Source organism: Mustela lutreola, chromosome 15 (genome assembly GCF_030435805.1).
Source record: "Mustela lutreola isolate mMusLut2 chromosome 15, mMusLut2.pri, whole genome shotgun sequence".
In the NCBI taxonomy this organism is placed as follows: Eukaryota; Metazoa; Chordata; class Mammalia; order Carnivora; family Mustelidae; genus Mustela; species Mustela lutreola.
Window position 1 is genome coordinate 66,222,420 of NC_081304.1, and position 18,250 is coordinate 66,240,669.

The window sequence follows — 18,250 nt, forward strand, 5'->3', positions numbered from 1 at the left end:
TAAACCTGTCCCAAACCTAACCCCGACCCTGACATGAACCTTGCCCCAAACCAAAACTTGAACCTGACCCTAAAACTGACCATGACCCTGTCTGGACATAAACCTAACTGTCAGCCTAACACTGACCCTGACCCTGACTCTGACCGTAATGCTAACCCTGAACCTACTGTGATCCTGACCCTAAACCTAACCATGAACCTAACCCTAACTCTGACCCCTACCCTAAGCCTTATGCTAACCCTGACCCCAAAGATGTCTAACCCTAACCCTGACCCTACGTCTTTCTTAGCCCTAACCCTAACACTAACCTGGTCTAAACCCAGCTCTGTTCCCTCCAGCGGGGACAACAGCGGCACCCAGGCCTCCCAGGGTCTGGGAGGAGGCTGTATGGGGGTCACTGCATGGGCACTGCATTGAGTGGAGTGTGAGCCTTGAGCAGCGTGGGGACCGGTGGCTAAGGGAGCTCTGTTGAAGCAGGAAGTTCGGTAAGGAGCCCCCAGGCAGTGGTGCCCTCACTGCCCTGATGACAGAGCCCAAAGGAATTGGAACGCACGTATCCAGGCATCCCATTACAGAGAAACGCCCTCCTCAGCTCTATCTAGGCACATCCTAAAGGAAGCACCACGTTCTTCTACTGTACTGAAGCCCAGAGGATGCTGGGAGAAGTGAGCTCACCCGCCAGACACGTCACTTCCCTGGCAGGTCATATCAGGTTTCCCCAACGCCTCAGGACCTTTGGCTAATAAAATTAAAAGGTGACACCAGGGGGTTCAGAGTCAGAGAGTCCCACACCTCTTATCCACTTGAGTATCCCTAGGTCTCCTCCCTGTGTGTGTGTGTGTGTGTGTGCGTGTGCCTCAGGGTGTCTGTGTGTCTGTGTGTAAAGAAGATCTGGCCATGCCGTCCTGGGTGGAGATGCGCCAAGCAGGATCAGGCTGATGAGGGGGTAGATGTCTGGTGGGCAAGTCATGTTCACACCCCAGTTTAAGGCTGGTTAAGAGGGATCGCGTGTAGGGTCTACACCCTTCTGCCCAGGGTTTATCCTGAGACCCTGAACGGATGGGTCCATGACCCAGGAGCGGGGCTAACCCTAACAGTAACCACTAACCCTGACCCTGACACTGATGTGAGCCTGCCCCAAACCCTAACCCAAGCCCTGACCCTGACTCTGACCCTGACTCTGACCTGAACCCTAAACCTAAACCTAAGACTGACACTGACCCTGATGTGGGCCCTGAACCTAAACCTAACTCTGACATTACTGTAACCATGATTCAAACCTTACAAGGACCGTGACCCTGACCCTAATCCTAACCCTGACGCTGACCTAACCCGGACCCTAATCCTACCCCTGACCGTGACAGTGTGCTTGACCATAACACTAAACCTAATGGTAACTCTAACCATGACCCTAATAAGGACCCTGAACCTACACCTAATGCTGACCCTGACCCTAACACTAACCCAAACCCTAAAGCAAACCCTAACCCTGACCTTACGCTGTCTATCTCTAACCCTAACCTAAACCTTCCTTCTAACTCTAACCCTAACCCCAATCCCAAACCCTACCGCCAAACCTAACTGTGACAGTGAACCAAACATTGACCCTATACCAAAGCCTGACCCTCAACCTGACCCTGGCCCTGACACTGACTGTGAGCCTGCGCCAAACCCTAACCCAAGCCTAACACTGACCCTGACCTTGACTTTGATCCTGACCTGAACCCTAAACCTAAACCTAAGCCTGACACTCACCCTGATGTGGGCCCTGAACTTAAACTTAAATCTGACATTACCGTAGCCATGACTCAAACCTAAACAGGACCCTAATCCTAACCCTGACACTGACCTAACCCTGACCCTAACCCTAACCTGACCGTGACTGGGATCCTGACCCTAACACTAAACCTAAAGTTAACTCTAACCATGACCCTAATACGGACCCTGAACCTAAACCTAACGCTGACCCTAACACTAACACTAACCCCTACCCTAAACCAAACACTAACCTTGACCTTAGGCTGTCTAACCCTAACCGTAACCCTACTCCTAACTCTAACCCAAACCCCAATCCCAAACCCTACAGCCAAAACCTAACTGTGACACTGAACCGAACATTGACCCTAAACCAAAGCCTGACCCTAAAGCTGACCCTGGCCCTGACCTTCACCTGACCGTGACCCTGACCCTAATCCTAACCATGACACAAACACTGACCACTACAAAATCCTGTCCCTGACCCGAATGTGGACTTTAAACCAATACCTGAACCTGACACTAAACCTGACACTGGAGCTAAACTTCACCCTGACCCTGACCCAGACCATGACAATAAACCTATCCCTGACCCTAAGAGTGACCCTGACCCTACCTGTACAACAAACCTGACCCTGACTGTGAGCCTGACCCTAACTCTAACCCTAAATGTAGACCTGACCCTGACACTAACACGGGCCCTCCCCCAAATCCTATCGCTGAACCTAACCCTAACACTAACCCCTAAACCTACCATGGACACTGATCTTATCAAATTCTAAGCCTAACCGTCAACCAAACACTAACCCTAACACAAACCCTAAACTTTAACAATAACCCTGACCCTATACCTGACTATGATCATAAGCCTAAACCTGAAATTTGCCTATACCAGACCCTGACCCTAAACCTGACCCTGGCCCTGAGCGTAAACCTAACCATGACCCTAACACTGACCACTACATAACCCTGTCGCTGACCCGAATGTGGACTTTAAACCAATATCTGCTCCTGACCGGAAACTGACACTGGCCCAAGACTTCACCCTGACCCTGATACTGGCAAAGACCATAAACTTAACCCTGACCCTAACAGTGACCCTGAACCTGACCCTAAGTCTAACCCTGATACTGAATGTGAGCCTGACCCTAACTCTAAACCTTAACGTAACCGTGACCCTGACACTAACACGGGCTCTGACCCGAAACCTAACGCTGAACCTAACCCTAAAACTAACAACCTAACATTGTCCTTGACACTGATCCTAACACGGTCTAACCCTAACCCTCAACTTACCTCTAACCCTAACCCTAACCAGACGTTAACAATAATCCTGACCCCCTCCCTGACCCTGATCATAACCCTACCTCTGACCCAATCCGTGATCCTGAACAGAATCGTAACCCTAAAACTAAGCCTGATCCAGAACCTACTCATAAAACAGAACCTAAACATAAAGCTGACCATGAACCTAACCCTGACCCTGACCCTAACCCTGACACTAAAACTGTCCGAAACCTATCCCTGACCCTGACATGAACCTAGCCCCCAAACCAAAACTTAAACCTGACCCTAAATCTGACCATGACCCTGCCTGACCCTAAACCTAACCGTTACCCTAACACTGACCCTGACCCTGACTCTGACTGTAATGCTAACCATGACCCTACTGTGAGCCTGACCCTAAACCTAACCAAGAACCTAACCCTAATCCTGACCCCTACCCTAAGCCTTATGTTAACCCTGACCCCAACGAAATCTAACCCTAACCCAGACCTTAAAGCTTTCTAAGCCTAATCCTAACACTAACCTGGTCTAAACCCAGCTCTGTTCCCTCCAGCGGGGACAACAGCTGCACCCAGGCCTCCCTGGGTTGGGGGGAGGCTATATGGGGGTCACTGTATTGGCACTGCATTGAGTGGAGTGTGAGCCTTGTGCAGCTCGGGGACCGGGGACTCAGGGAGCTTTGGTGTTGCAGGAAGTTCGATAAGGAGCGCCCTGGACGCGGTGACTTGGCTTCCCTGACGACAGAGCCCAACGGAATAGGAACCCACGTATCCAGGCACCCCATTACAGAGAAAATCCACCTGCCCAGCTCATTTCTAGGCACATCCTAAAGGAAGCGACATGTTCTTCTGCTGTACTGAAGCTGAGAGGATGCAGGGAGAAGAGAGCTCGCCCGCCAGACACGTCGCTCCCTTCAGGTCATATCAGTATTCCCCAATGCCTCAGACCCTTTGGCTAATAAAATCAAAAGGTGACACCAGGGGGTTCATAGTCAGATAGTCCCACACCTTCTGATCGACCGGTGTAGCCCTAGGTCTCTTCCCCGTTTCTGTGTGTGTCTGTGTGTCTGTGTGTCTGTGTGTAAAGAGGACCTCGCCATGCCATCGTGGGAGGAGATGCCCCAAGCAGGATCAGGCAGATGAGGGTTTAGATGTCTGGTGGGCAAGTTATGTTCACACCCCAGTTTAAGGCTGGTTAAGTGGGATCGGGTGGAGGGTCTACACCCTTCTGCACATGGTTTATCCTGAGACCCTGAACTGATGGGTCCATAACCCAGGAGCGGGGATAACCCTAACAGTATCAACTAACCCTGACAATGACACTGACTGTGAGCCTGCCCCAAACCCTAACCCAAACCCTGACAATGACCCTGACCCTGACCCCATTATGCCCCTTCAATGCTTAAGGACGTAGAGGGCACAAACACGCATTGTGACCCTCAGCGTGAGTCCTGTCCTCTAGTAAGTCCTCTCAGTGGCTGGACCATTAGACGTCATAATGGGCTTGCCATGCCCCTAGGCCCCAAGTTTTAACCAGTTTCTGCTTGTCCAGTCGCCCCTCCCCAGGGCTCTGCTCTGGAAACTTTCTTTTGGTGGGACACCTGAGGTAAAAACAAAACAAAACGGACTCCTCCCATCTCAAAGAATAACCCCAAACTCTTGGCATCGGGCCAAATGCCCAGAGAGGAAGACTCGTCCATGGCCCATGAGGCCACCCGGACATTCCTCGGCCATCAGTGACACAATATCCAGAGACAAAATCTTGAGCAAGCGTCTCACACTCGCCCCCTTGTTCATATCCTGAAGAGTTGTCCTCACGGTCTGTAGATCAGTCCTGCAATACCTACGACCCGAAACCTAAGCCGAGTTTGTGTTTTCAGACAACTGTCCCCACAGCCCTGGCCCACAAAACCTACAGGCACAGGTTCTTGGAGCCAAACCTGAGGACTGTACCTGGGAATTCTGCCCATTCCATTGGCCACAAACCTAGAAATAGGATGATAAACCTCCAAAGTGCCTGGGGCCATCCCAATAGTGTTGACTGCCCAGGAAAAACAAGGGCGGTCTGACACCAGCTGAGCATCTACCTGCACTTAGACCCGTGGACAGATGTCCCCAGAGGACAATTGGAATGAGCAGGCCCCTAGATCCTAATCGGATCCATTGCTTTGTTGTCCAGGCATCTCTCCCCAGAGGCCTGGATTCCAATAGCAGCATATGGCTGTTTCTTGAGGCACCCATCAGAACAAATCTCGTCTCCACGTGGGAATCTTGCACGTTGGAGCTGTGTCAAAGCCTCTGGTTAGGAGAACCCTTCAGGGACCCTGTGCCACTGCCTCATTCCAAGTTCTCCATGGACACAAACCCACATTAGGACCCATCCACAAGAGAGTCCATTTCAACTCAACCCTCTCAGTTTCTCCCCCAGATCCAGCAGATCTAACCTGTCTTGTCACTAGGACACAAGAGGAATGAGAGTCGGGCTTCCCAGCCATCCATCCTTAGAACCCTACTCGGAATCGATTCGTATGGGTAGTCCTGGAGCCAAGCAACAGGTCTCAATCGCCCTGCAGAAGAATCTTCACGGTTTGGAGCATCTCACAACTCCCATCGTGGGAAAAATTCCATGGCCTCGTGATCCACCACCTCTTCATGAAGAGGGCCATAAGGGACAGAAACTCCAACCTGAGCGTTCGTCAGATCCTCACCTGATTTCAGATGCACGAGATCTCGTTTCAGCTCTGCAGAACGTACCTGCCATGCCCTCAACCAGAAACCTAAGGTTGCTTGTGTTCTCAGACTTCTGTCCTCAACTCCTGGCCCACAAGCCCTCCAGTTTGGCAATTCCAGAACTACAATGCAGCCCTCTGCCTGCCCTCCAGAAGAAAAAACATTGCCCTCTGGGGCTAACCAGAATCCCCTGAAATATATGGGGAAAAAATCCCTAGAAATACAGCAATAATCACTGGCTGCTCTTTATTGATCCAGATCCTGCGGTAGGCAAAGAAGAGCTGGTTTTAGCCAGTGGATGATCTCCGTTTGTCTTCATGATCTGGCATTTCCTGCAAGCCAGGCATGGGGCTCTGCACTAGCACTGCAAATGCTGGGGGGCCCTCACTGTCCCTTTTCTCTTCTCAGGGGGACAACGGGCATGTCCATGGTGCAGTGTGACAGTCTTTACCACAGTTAGATAAAAGACTGCCAAGGGTAGGTTGGAGCTGGGAAAAGCCACTTAGGAACAGATTTTCAGGGGAGGTGATAGACAAGGGCAAAGCGAAGAATGAGGATGAGTGTGTCAAGTTTCAAAGTGCCAGAAGGGAGCACAGTGCATTCGGGAAACTACAGCAAGTTAATGACAACCGACAGCTGATCTCACAGCATCACCTGGGGATGGAGGCTGAGCCGCGGGGTTAACACTGGGGGTGAGATGGTTTGTATACTATGCCGAGGAGGTTTGGCTCTACACTGTGTTGGCACAGGGAGCTACCGGAGGATTTCAAATATCAGAATCATAACCATAATAGAGTATTTAATTGCATCCTAGCTTTCATCAAGGCTAAGATGCACTATAGTTTATGTTCGACTAAGAAAGGGAAATGCTGTCAGTTAAACTAGGATATGTCATCAAGTGCAAGGTGAGTGCCACCTTAAGAGATATTAAAATGGGGGGGGTGACAAATCTTAGAACAAGTAAATTGTGGTACTAGAATAATTAAGAAAGTTCGAACACTTGGATCAACTAAAAATGTGATTATTTCTTACCATGTGCCCCAAACTATATTATGTCTTAGAACAAGAGACGTTCTCATCTTGATGCCGCGCATCTCTTAGACCCAAAGTACAGCGCGCAGTAGCCAACGACCAGCAGGCCCCAAGTGCCATGTGCAGACTCTAAGAGCAACTGCCTTTGAGGGAGGAAATGGTTGAGAGTGGGCTTTCTGAGGTAGAGAATTACTAGCTGGGAAAGTAGGAGAATTGACACAGAATCGGAATTGATGCCCCTACATGACAGAGTTGGTGAAACTTCCCTTCTCAGAGATCTTGAGACTCCTAAGAAATGTATTTTTCATTTTGGACGGAACATTCAGGATAAATATGATCTGTTCGATTTCCTGGTTCTCTCATCAGGACTGTTTCTTAGGCTTCACTGGCACAAGAAAAGGGTTTTGATAGTCCAGGGTAAATCCTGACAAAAGGAAAACACAGTATCTATGAAAAACTAACCACTCAGAAGAGAACAACAGATAAAAGGCCAGGCCGACTGACCCTGCAGGATAGGTAAGGTTGGTCCGGCAACAGGGGTAGAGGGGAAGTGCCCATCTCCTGCTAGAAGAGCAAGAGAAGACCCCTTCCGGAGAGACCACAAGGAGAGGAGAGCAGTAGGTGCTGATGATGAAGAATATTTTAATCAGCAGAGAAGGTCAAAATGACAAAGTTCCAGGATCAGAGTAAACATATGGGATTAAAAAATAAAAAATAATAAAAAGATTTTTTTAAAAGGACTTTTTTTTTAAGGAATTTAAACAAAATTCCTTCTTAAGAGACAGTTGGCTGTTTAAACCAAAAGTACAACTCACTGAGAGAATCACCGCATTATTTATTGGGGTAGAAAGGACCTGGAATATAGAAAGACCCATTCTGCAGAGGAAAAAAGAGAATCACTAACAGGCCTCATGCCTTGCACAGCCAGTGGCTAGAATCCCTGCCTCATGAGACCCTGTGCTAGCAGGCCTCTAGAACCATCTCAACTATGTTAGTCTATCTTGGAAGCCAACAAGTGTTTGCCCAGTTAAGAGCACGGTAACAATCAGTCACGTTATGTTATAATGATTGTCGATATCTTTAAAAGCCTTGTCAAGTTCCTTTTTGAGTAACCCTCACCCCACCCTTAGAGAAATTTATCTGTGGTTCACCTCTTTGAAATACCTCATTGTTGTTCCACATTTACCATAGCCAAAAAAAAAAAAAAAAAAAAATCTTTTTATTAACAAAGTGTTCAGAAGGGGGCGCCACTGTAAACAATGAGAGTTTTCCCTGCGGGGACAATTTTGTTGCAGAAACAGCTGAAAGCAATCAGGTCAGACAGTTCCAAGGGGTGGAGGGATTTTTAAAATTACAAAAACCGAACCAAATCAAACCAAAACAAAAATCAAAAATCAAAACCAATGGCCAAGATTTCAAGTTTGCTACTAAAGGCATGACATTCTCCTAAGACATGCGAGTGACTTGATCAATATATTTATATATTTATATTTGAAGAAGGAACTATTTGATGCAGCAAATCCACGTTGATTAAAAATTACCAGATATGGGGTCTCCTGCGTGGCCCAGTGCTTTAGGCCTCTGCCTTCGGCTCAGGTCATGATTTCAGGGTCCTGGGATGGAGTCCCACATCAGGCTCTCTGTTCAGCGGGTAGCCTGCTTCCCCCCTCTCTCTCTGCCTGCCTCTCTACCTACTTGTGATGTGTCTGTCAAATGGGTAAATAAGATCTTTAAAAAAAGAATTACTACGTGTGAAATACATCGAGGGTATGGGAAGGAAAATGATTTCACCTGATCTGACTAGGAAGTGGTTGAAGCCTGAATTAAAGTGCTATAAAAAGAGTAAAGACCTGGGAAATATATGGGGAAAAAATCCCTAGAAAAACAGCAATAATAACTGGCTGCCCTTTATTGATCCAGACCCTGCGGTAGGCAAAGAAGAGCTGGTTTTAGCCAGTGGATGATCTCCGTTTGTCTTCATGATCTGGCATTTCCTGCAAGCCAGGCATGGGGCTCTGCACTAGAGCTGCAAATGCTGGGGGGCCCTCACTGTCCCTTTTCTCTTCTCAGGGGGACAATGGGCATGTCCATGGTGCAGTGTGACAGGCTTTACCACAGGGAGATAAAAGACTACCAAGGGTAGGTTGGAGCTGGGAAAAGCCACTTAGGAACAGATTTTCAGGGGTGGTGATAGACAAGGGCAAAGCGAAGAATGAGGATGAGTGTGTCAAGTTTCAAAGTGCCAGGAGGCAGCGCAGTGCATTCGGGAAACTACAGCAAGTTCATGACAACCGACAGCTGATCTGGCAGCATCACTTGGGGATGGAGGCTGAGCCGCGGGGTTAACACTGGGGGTGAGATGGTTTGTTTACTATGCCGAGGAGGTGAGGTACTACACTATGGGGGCACAGAGAGCTACCAGAGGATTTCAAATATCAGAATCATAACCATAATAGAGTATTTAATTGCATCCTAGCTTTCATCAAGGGTAAGATGCACTATAGTTTACGTTTGACTAAGAAAGAGAAATGCTGACAGGTAAACTAGGATATGTCATCAAGTGCAAGGTGAGTGCCACCTTAAGAGATATTAAAATGGGGGGTGGAAAAATCTTAGAACTATAAATTTTGGTACTAGAATAATTAAGAAAAACAATACAAGAACACTTGGATCAACAAAAAAATTGATTATTGCTTACCATGTGCCCCAAACTATATTAAGTCTCCAAAAATTTTATATCATTTGATACGTCAGATATATATAAAATTACATTTATAGTTTTAAAAATATCAGCAATTATTTTCATTTAAATGCAAATTTCAAAGAAAATCTACTTTTCCAAACATGACATTTTATCCTACTGTTTTTTAATTTTGTCGAAAACTGATATAATATTTAGCGAGACTATAAATGTTTGATCGAAAAAAATGATTAATAGATGTAGGTTCAAATTATTATGTTCCATTAAAAATGATTTAGTCTTTGATGAACATCTGTTTGGTAATATGTTGTGTCCAGATATAGTAAAATAATGACATATATAAAATTACAGAGAAATGACACCTTCCATTCCATTATGAGTAGAGCTTTTAAAATGCTATTTGTCACAACCTGTCATCTTGTCATTATGTAGCATTATGTAACATTTAAAAAATGTATACTCTTCACTTTGAAGTTTTAGAAATCTGAAATATGACTTTCTATGGTTTGTTTTTCCATATTCCTTTAATGTCAGTTTGAACAAATCCACATTCTTTGATTCGAAGGTAATAAATTCCTCTTACTTGGAAAAATGATGTTTATTTTTGTTCTCTCACCCTTAGCTGGTGGTTTCATTTTAGCACACTTCAGAGTTATAATTTCATGCTTATTAAAACCATTTATTATGATCTACATAGATGAATGAAACTTTTATTTTATTAAATTATTTGCCAAAAAATCTGTTATTTTTAAAAATGTATTTCCTTTAAGGGTTATTTTAGACCATTCAGAGAGGATCTAGGAGTGTGGTATTATGCAATTTTTAAGTAGGTATTAAATGGTTCTTTATATGATTGTTTCTTTAAGGCTTATGTATATTGTCCATTATATGCTATAAAATATTTAGAAAGTAAATTTAAGGTATGTTTTACATAGTTTATTTTTTGGAAAAAATTATTGAAATGACTTATGAAATTCAGTATACTCTCAACATTAATTATTTCTGAAATTTACAAATTGTCTACTGAACCTATTATATGGCAGATATTTTCCAAAGTGGTGGTATCATGATATATGCCAACAACAGTTTAGATTTTTTGTTGCTTCTCAATCTAGCTCCGACGAAGTACAATTAGCCTTTATAATTTTAGCCATTCTAATAGATATGTAAGCATCTCTCATTTTGATATTAATTTGTATTTCTTTAATGTCTAAATGTTGAGAAATTTGTCATGTGCTTATAAGCCATCCATATCCTTTTGGTGACATGTCTCTGCAATAATTTTCTTCACATGTAAAATTGGATACTCTGTTTGGTTATTAGTAAGGTTTTTTATTTTTATTCATTTTTTAATAATCAGAGTAGATGTCCATTATCAGATATATAATTTGCAAATCCCTTCTCCATCTTTACGGTTTCTCAATGGAGCTTTGATAGCTGTGTCTTTCAAGAAATGTGCTACTTCTTTCGTGGTACACGGAGGTATGACTAGAACATTATCAATGTTGACCTTTGCAAAGAAAATCATGGCTTAAGATATATGTAGTCTGCGGTTGTTGGGAGTGTTGTGTAATATCAAGCATATCTAGTTAGTTGATAATTTTGTGCAAGTCTTACATATCTTACCAATTTGATGACCATTTGTCTATATAATCTTAAAATAAAGGTGTTGAAATTTTTTTCCATTTCTCTTCTAAGGTAGAAGTTATGATTTTTGCTCTTAGTTTTTCCCTATATATCCCCAAATCTGTTATTAAGTATTAAAAGTCAATAATTATTATACTCCCTGAGGAATTCATCCTTTTACTCTTCTGTAATTTTGACTTGATCTTTATGTCTGATAATGAAATTTCCTTTAAAATCACTTTTCATTATCTTGATATAACCACCAAAGTTAAGGTGATTAGTGTTAATATAGCATATTTTTTCTTTTACTTTTTAAAGCACTTCTATATAATCCTGACAAAAAAAAACAAAACAGCTTTTTGGCTCTGGAAGCATCTTTCTAAATTATCTTTTTTTTTTTTTAATGAAGCAGTAGCAATTTTTGTTAAGGGACCTAAACTGAAAGTAGGTTTAGAAATTTATTTATTTATTTATTTATTTAGGAAAAGATTTTATTTTGTTTATTGACAGCGAGAGAGAGAAAGAGAAAGAGACAGAGAGGAAGCGCACAAGCAGGGGGAATCACGTGCAAAGGGAGAGGAAGAAGCAAGCTCCTTGGGGTGCAAGTAGTCCCATACAGGGCTGGATCCCTGTACACTGGAATCATGACCTCAGCCAAAGGCAAACATCTGCTTAAACAACTGAGTCATCCAGGCACCCCTAGAAAATTAAAAAAAAAAAAAAAAGACCTTTCAAAAACATTTTGTTTCTTTCTTTCTTTTTTAATATTTTATTTATTTTACAGACAGAGAGATAGGAAGAGGAACTATAAGCAGGGCAGAGGGAAAAGGAGAAGCAGGTTTGCCACTGAGCAGAGAACCTGATGTGGGGCTCCATATCAGAACCCTGGGATCATGACCTGAAAAGAAGGGACACTTATGGAGGAAGCCACCCAGACACCTATTTTCTTTGTTTTTAATATATGGCAACTGATGCTTCCCAGCCATGAGGAGCATATTACCCATTGATTAAATCTTTGATAACAACCTATTTAAAAAGGTGTGTAAATATATACTTACTCAGATTTATACACTTTGTGTTTTCTTCATATTTTGGGGCTGGACCTCATGGTCACAACAGTGCTTTCAGCCTTTGCCTTCCAATCTTTGATACCAGGTATTTCGTTAGCAAAGCAAATTAGTATCAAAATTAATAAGCCCTTGGCACCATATCTCTGGAGCAGGGGTTGCTCTTAGCCAAGGCCCAGAGCAGTTGACCTCCCCTCGCTAGTGCTATAGCCCCAAGGACTAGGTCCCTGCCACCAGAACTCAGTCTTACATGTTATGCTAAGCAGACAAAACCCAAACAGGAAAGCTCCCACACCTTTCACTGGCAGGCCTCATCTCCCACTCCCTCGACGTCCAGGCAGTATCAGATGCCAGGGAGGGGTCTTGGTCCAACATATGGGAGGGAAGGAAGTAGCCACGAGCAAGTACCTGCCTCTCTGTGCCTTTCTTTCATGAGCATGTTGTGAGGAGGAGGAAGAGGAAGGGGAAGAGAGGTGAACTTCAAGGGGTGAAGGCCTCAGGTAGGCAGCTGGCACCTGCCAGTAGGAAAGGCACAAAGGAGAAGGCAGTGAGTCTTGCAGGGAGGGTGGGGGGTAAGGGTTACAGCTTATGACAGAATCTGGACAGGAGTAATAGGGATACTAGTCATTTGAGTCCACCATTGGCAAGTTGGGCTGGGTGTCAGGGCAGATAGGCCTCCCTGGGCAACGGCACATGAGAAAAGGTGGAATTCTTCTCTGAGGAGCAGGTGGAGCTTTGGGTGTTGGGAAAGCATAGACAGTATTGTTCCAGGGCCAAGGACAGGTCCGGGTGCTCCTGGTTGGAGGTCAAGGCCACAGTATGATCCAGTTCTTCTACCAACAGCTTGAAGGAACCACATGCCAGCCACCCCTCATTATTGTGTATAACTCCCTGGTGCACCTATTGGCTTATCCATCAAATGACTCCTTCAGCAGCTTGAAAACCACCTCCACAGGCACTCCAGGATATGGGAGGCTTCCAGAGTGAAGATTTTGCACAGGATCACCCCAAAGGACCAGAAGTCACTCTGGTGGATGTAGATCTGGTCAAACATGGCCTTAGGGACCATCCACTTCACAGGCAGTCCACTGTTGGTTGTCTTTTTGTAGTAACTGATGTGGTGATATCTCTGGCAAGGCTGAAGTCTGAGATCTTCATCATGCTGTCCTTTGTCACCAGCACTTCCCTGGTGGCCAGGTCTTGGTGTATGCACTTCTTGGAGGCAAGGTACTCCATGCCTCAGGCTACCTGATAGGAACAGGATACCAGGTCCTTGGAGGAGAGTTGCTCTGCTGCATTGTGGCTGATATTGTAACAGTACTCCAGGTCAGGAGGCCTCTGGGCCTGCAGGTACTCCTGTATGTTGTCTTTGGAGGCATATTCCATGAGAGTGTACAAAGGACCGTCCTGTGTGCAGGACCCAGCAGGTTGATGGTGTCCTTGTGCTGTCCAATCATCTTCATCATCTCCATTTCTGAGATTAGGTTTGACAGGTCTTTCTCTGTTGCATCTGACTTCAACATCTTCACAGACACTTTAGTCAAATGGTTGGATTTGTCTTTGTCCAGCCCAATGGCCTCCTCCAACACCACCTGCCCAAAGTAGGCCTGTCTTAGGGGTCTGCCTAAACTGCCTACAACCAGCCTGTCTCAAGGCAGTTATGAACTCTAGATTATCCTCAAATACATTAAACCACAAGCTAAAAATTCTCTTCACTAGGTTTCTGTCACAGGTCTAATTTTCTTATCTTTCATCATTTATCTTTTTCCTAATTCTTATTTTCAGTATAGTTTATTTTGCTTCCAGGTGGTTCCCCTGGTTTCTGTATGCTGTTTCATAGGGAAGAATTATCCTGTCATAAAATTATTTCTTGAGCATTCATTACATCTCTCAGTTAAAATGGGTTCTTTTATGGTATTGATTCATTTGAGTTTTCTCAAAATGGGAAGAATTTTCAAAATGGTGTTTTCCTCAAGGTTCAGAGTATGTCTTAGCCTCATCTTTAAGCTTTTAGAAATTCACTTTACAAATTCTTGTCCCTCTTTTTATCTTTTTAAAATAAAATGTTTTATTTTTACTATTTTTTTATTTGAGTATAGTTGATATTCAGTGTTACATTTGTTTCAGGTTTTCAATATCTCCATACATTATTTTATGATCACTACAAATATAGCCACCATCTGTCACCATATAACACTATTATAATATCATTGATTATATTCTCTACACTGTCCCAGATCTCTTTTTAAAATCTCTAATTTTTATGTTTTCTGTTATTACAATTTTCAACCATCATTTTACATGGTTACTTTAATAAAATATGCCTGATTACACACTCTTTGCTGAAAACCATAGCATTTGATTTATAGTAGTCTTCTTCTTTTTTTAATTAACATATAATGTATTATTAGCCCCAGGGGTACAGGTCTGTGAATCGCCAGGTTTACACACTTCACAGCACTCACCACAGCACATACCCTCCCCAATGTTCATAACCCCACCACCTTCTCCCTACCCTCCCCACGCCCCGGCATCTCTCAGTTTGTTTTGTAAGATTAAGAGTCTCTTATGGTTTGTCTCACTCCTGATCCCATCTTGTTTCATTTACTCTTTTCCTGTCCCCCAAACCCCCACATTGCACCTCCATTTCCTCATATCAGGGAGATCATATGATAGTGTCTTTCTCTGGTTGACTTATTTTGCTAAGCATAATACCCTCTAGTTCCATCCATGTCATCGCAAATGGCAAGATTTCATTTCTTTTGATGGCTGCATAGTATTCCATCGTATACATATATATACCATTCATTTGTTGATGGACATCTAGGTTCTTTCCATTGTTTGGCTATTGTGGATATTGCTGCTATAAACATTTGGTGCACGTGCCCCTTTGGATCATATACTAGTCTTCTTTACCTCTATCAGAACCCCAGGAAGCTTTATTTATTTATTTACTCACATAAACTCATGATCCAACACAACGTTATTTGTTGTTCAAATGTATTATAATGTCTTACCGCTTAACGCTATGCTTACTGTTCTCTTTCACTATCTGACTAAATCCTCATCATCACTATGCCATTTAATCAGAAAGAACATTTGAACTCAGCGTTCTCTCCATATCAGGGAATGAATACTCCACCCTTCTGTTTGTGCAGGTAAAATAAATGTTGATATTGTCTGTCCTGCACATACTCCATCCTGTTCACCAGAATATTCACCATCAAAATATATATAAAATAAAAACCATACCTCACCACTTCTATTACTACCCAGCATTCTAAAAACACCATCATATGTTCCTGGATTATTGACTTGATTGATAGCCCCACTTCCACACATACTGCACTCCTTTCTCCTTGCAAATTTATTTTGGTACAGCAACTTAACCTAAAAATCAAGTCAGATGATTTTATTCTGCTGTTGAAAGTCTTTTGGTATCTTCCCCTTTCATATTAAATAAAAACTGAATGCGTTTCAATGTACTAGAATGTCATGCATCAATATGTTCTTCCTCTCTCCACCACTATGAACTCCTCATTGGCCTCCTTGCTTTTCCTCAAAAGTAACAGACCAGCTGTTCACACAAAGTCTATATACTTACTTGCTCTGCCTAGAGCAATCTTTTCCTTTAATATTTGTATAACACCCTCCTTTACTTCCTGGGTCTTTGTGCAAATAACATCTCATAAATGAGATATAACCACGCAACACAAAATAAAATTAACTTTCATCCCAGCATTCTCCAATGGCTTTTACCTTTCTTGTATTCCTTTGTAACACTTATCACCATCAACCATCAATCATTTTTCTATTACTGGTTTATTTCCTTATTTGAGACACAGAGAGAGAGAATTGGGAGGGGTGCAGAGGAAGAAGAAAACACCCCACTGCCTAGAAAGCCTGCTGGGGAGTTACATCCCAGGACCCTGAGATCATGACCCAAGCCAGAGGTAGTCACTCAATGGACTGAGCCACCCAGGTGCCCCTCTATTTTTGCTTTATTTCACTATTATATTTCAAAAGAATGTAAGCTCTTTTTGGTCAGCTATTTTATATGTTTTATTAATTGAAGTATTCTCAGAAAGGTAGCTGGCAGATTGTAAGGGATCACTAAACTGTATTTTGTTGTTATTATTGGGCTCCTTTATGGGCTTTACTTTTTACGCTAGAAATCTATCCTTCAGATGTAAGCAATAAGAATAGAGCCCTGCTGCCAGGTTCAAATGAGTTAAAAGCCTGTATTAAGTGGATATTTTAAAAGCTAAATGAATGGCTTAATAGTTGTATATAGGGGGAAAGGGAACATATTTTCCACAGTTTAGAAGTGGAGTTCTTTTATAGAGTTCTTGTACAAGCCTACACTATAGAACGATAATGGGCAGTTGTACAATTATACAAACACTTTGGTAATTTATATCCTTTTTTTGTAATTCATGACTGGATCATTTGATTCCTTAGGAGCATTACAGCATTTCAACTTTTCATGTTCAATAAATTTATTGGGGTTGCTACCTTTTTTATTCAAATGGAGAAATAGTCATTATTTAATCTAAATAAAGTGTTATTGATTGTGTTGTTTTCTAGGAATGAGTCGCACATGCTAGTTTAAAAGTTTTGTTAAATTCCTAAGTCTGTCACCGATAAAAGCCTTTTGTAGATTAGTAACTTGATCAAAACAGAAAAGTTATGTAACACTCAATTGTTATACTATCTTTGTTTCCATCTTGCATTGTAATAACGCCCATCTTAACTCTATTTAAGAAAAGTCATCGCCAGATGGCTTTCTGGCATTGATTGCATGATATGAAATCTAGTATAACTAAAAGTTTTTGGTGGGAGTAGCATATAAATCAATTTAGAAAAATATATGTATTTGAATATAAGATAAAGTTTTAAATTATTTGGCAATAGTAAACTAAATTTTTTTTGTAAATTTTTATTTTCTAAAATTTCGTTGAGCTCTTTTGCAATAAGAAACAAGTTACAAAAAGTTAAGGTTTATTTACCCCAATTCAAAATTATTAGGAATATAATCATAGAGGTTGAAGTATTTAAAATATTGAACCCAAAATATTTTATTAGGTAAATTCATGAATGCTGAGCATTCACTGTTAAAATATACTAATACTATTGATAGACTGGTAGAAGCCTAAAATCAAATATTTATTAAATATTTATATCCATATCTTTTCATGGCTTGGTAATTCATTTCTCTAGCATTAAATAATATTCCATTGTTTGCATGTACTACACTTTATTTGACCTTTCACCTATGGAAGGATATCTTGGTTGCCTCCAAGCTTTTGTCAGTTATGAATAAAACTACTATAGACATCTTTGTGGGTATAGATTTCATCTTCTTTGGATAGATACCAAGAACTGCTACTGCTGAATCATTTGGCAAGAATATGTTTAGTTTTGTAAGAAACTGCCAAGTTGTTTTCCATTCTTTATTCTCAATAGACATGGAAGAACATTCCTGTTGCTCCACATCCTCACCAACATTTCGTGTTCTGTTGTCTGTGTTCTGGATTCTGGGTATGCACTGGTGTCTCTTTTTTGTTTTAATTTGCATTTTCCTGATGACATATGATTTGAAGCATCTTTTTATATGCTTAATTGCCATCGGTAATATTCTCTTTTGTGAGGTATCTTCTAAGGTCTTTGGTCTTTGTGAGGTATCTGCTAAGGTCATTTTTAATCAGGTTTTTTCCCCATTGTTGAGATTTAAGGGGTCTTTGTGTATTTTTGATTAACAGTCCTTTGCCAGATGTGTATTTTGCAAATTTTTTCTTAGTCTGTGCTTTGCCTTTTCATTCTCTTGGCATTATGTTTCACAGAGTAGACATTTTTAAATTCAGTGCTTGTGCTTTTGTAGCTAAAATTATTTCCAAAACCAAGGTCATTTAAATTTTCTTCTATATTACCTTCTACATGTTTCATGTTTAGGTTTATAATCCAATCTGAGTTAATTTTTGTGAAGAGTGTATGATATCTGCCTGGATTTATTTTATTTTATTATTTTATTTTATTTTATTTTATTTTATATT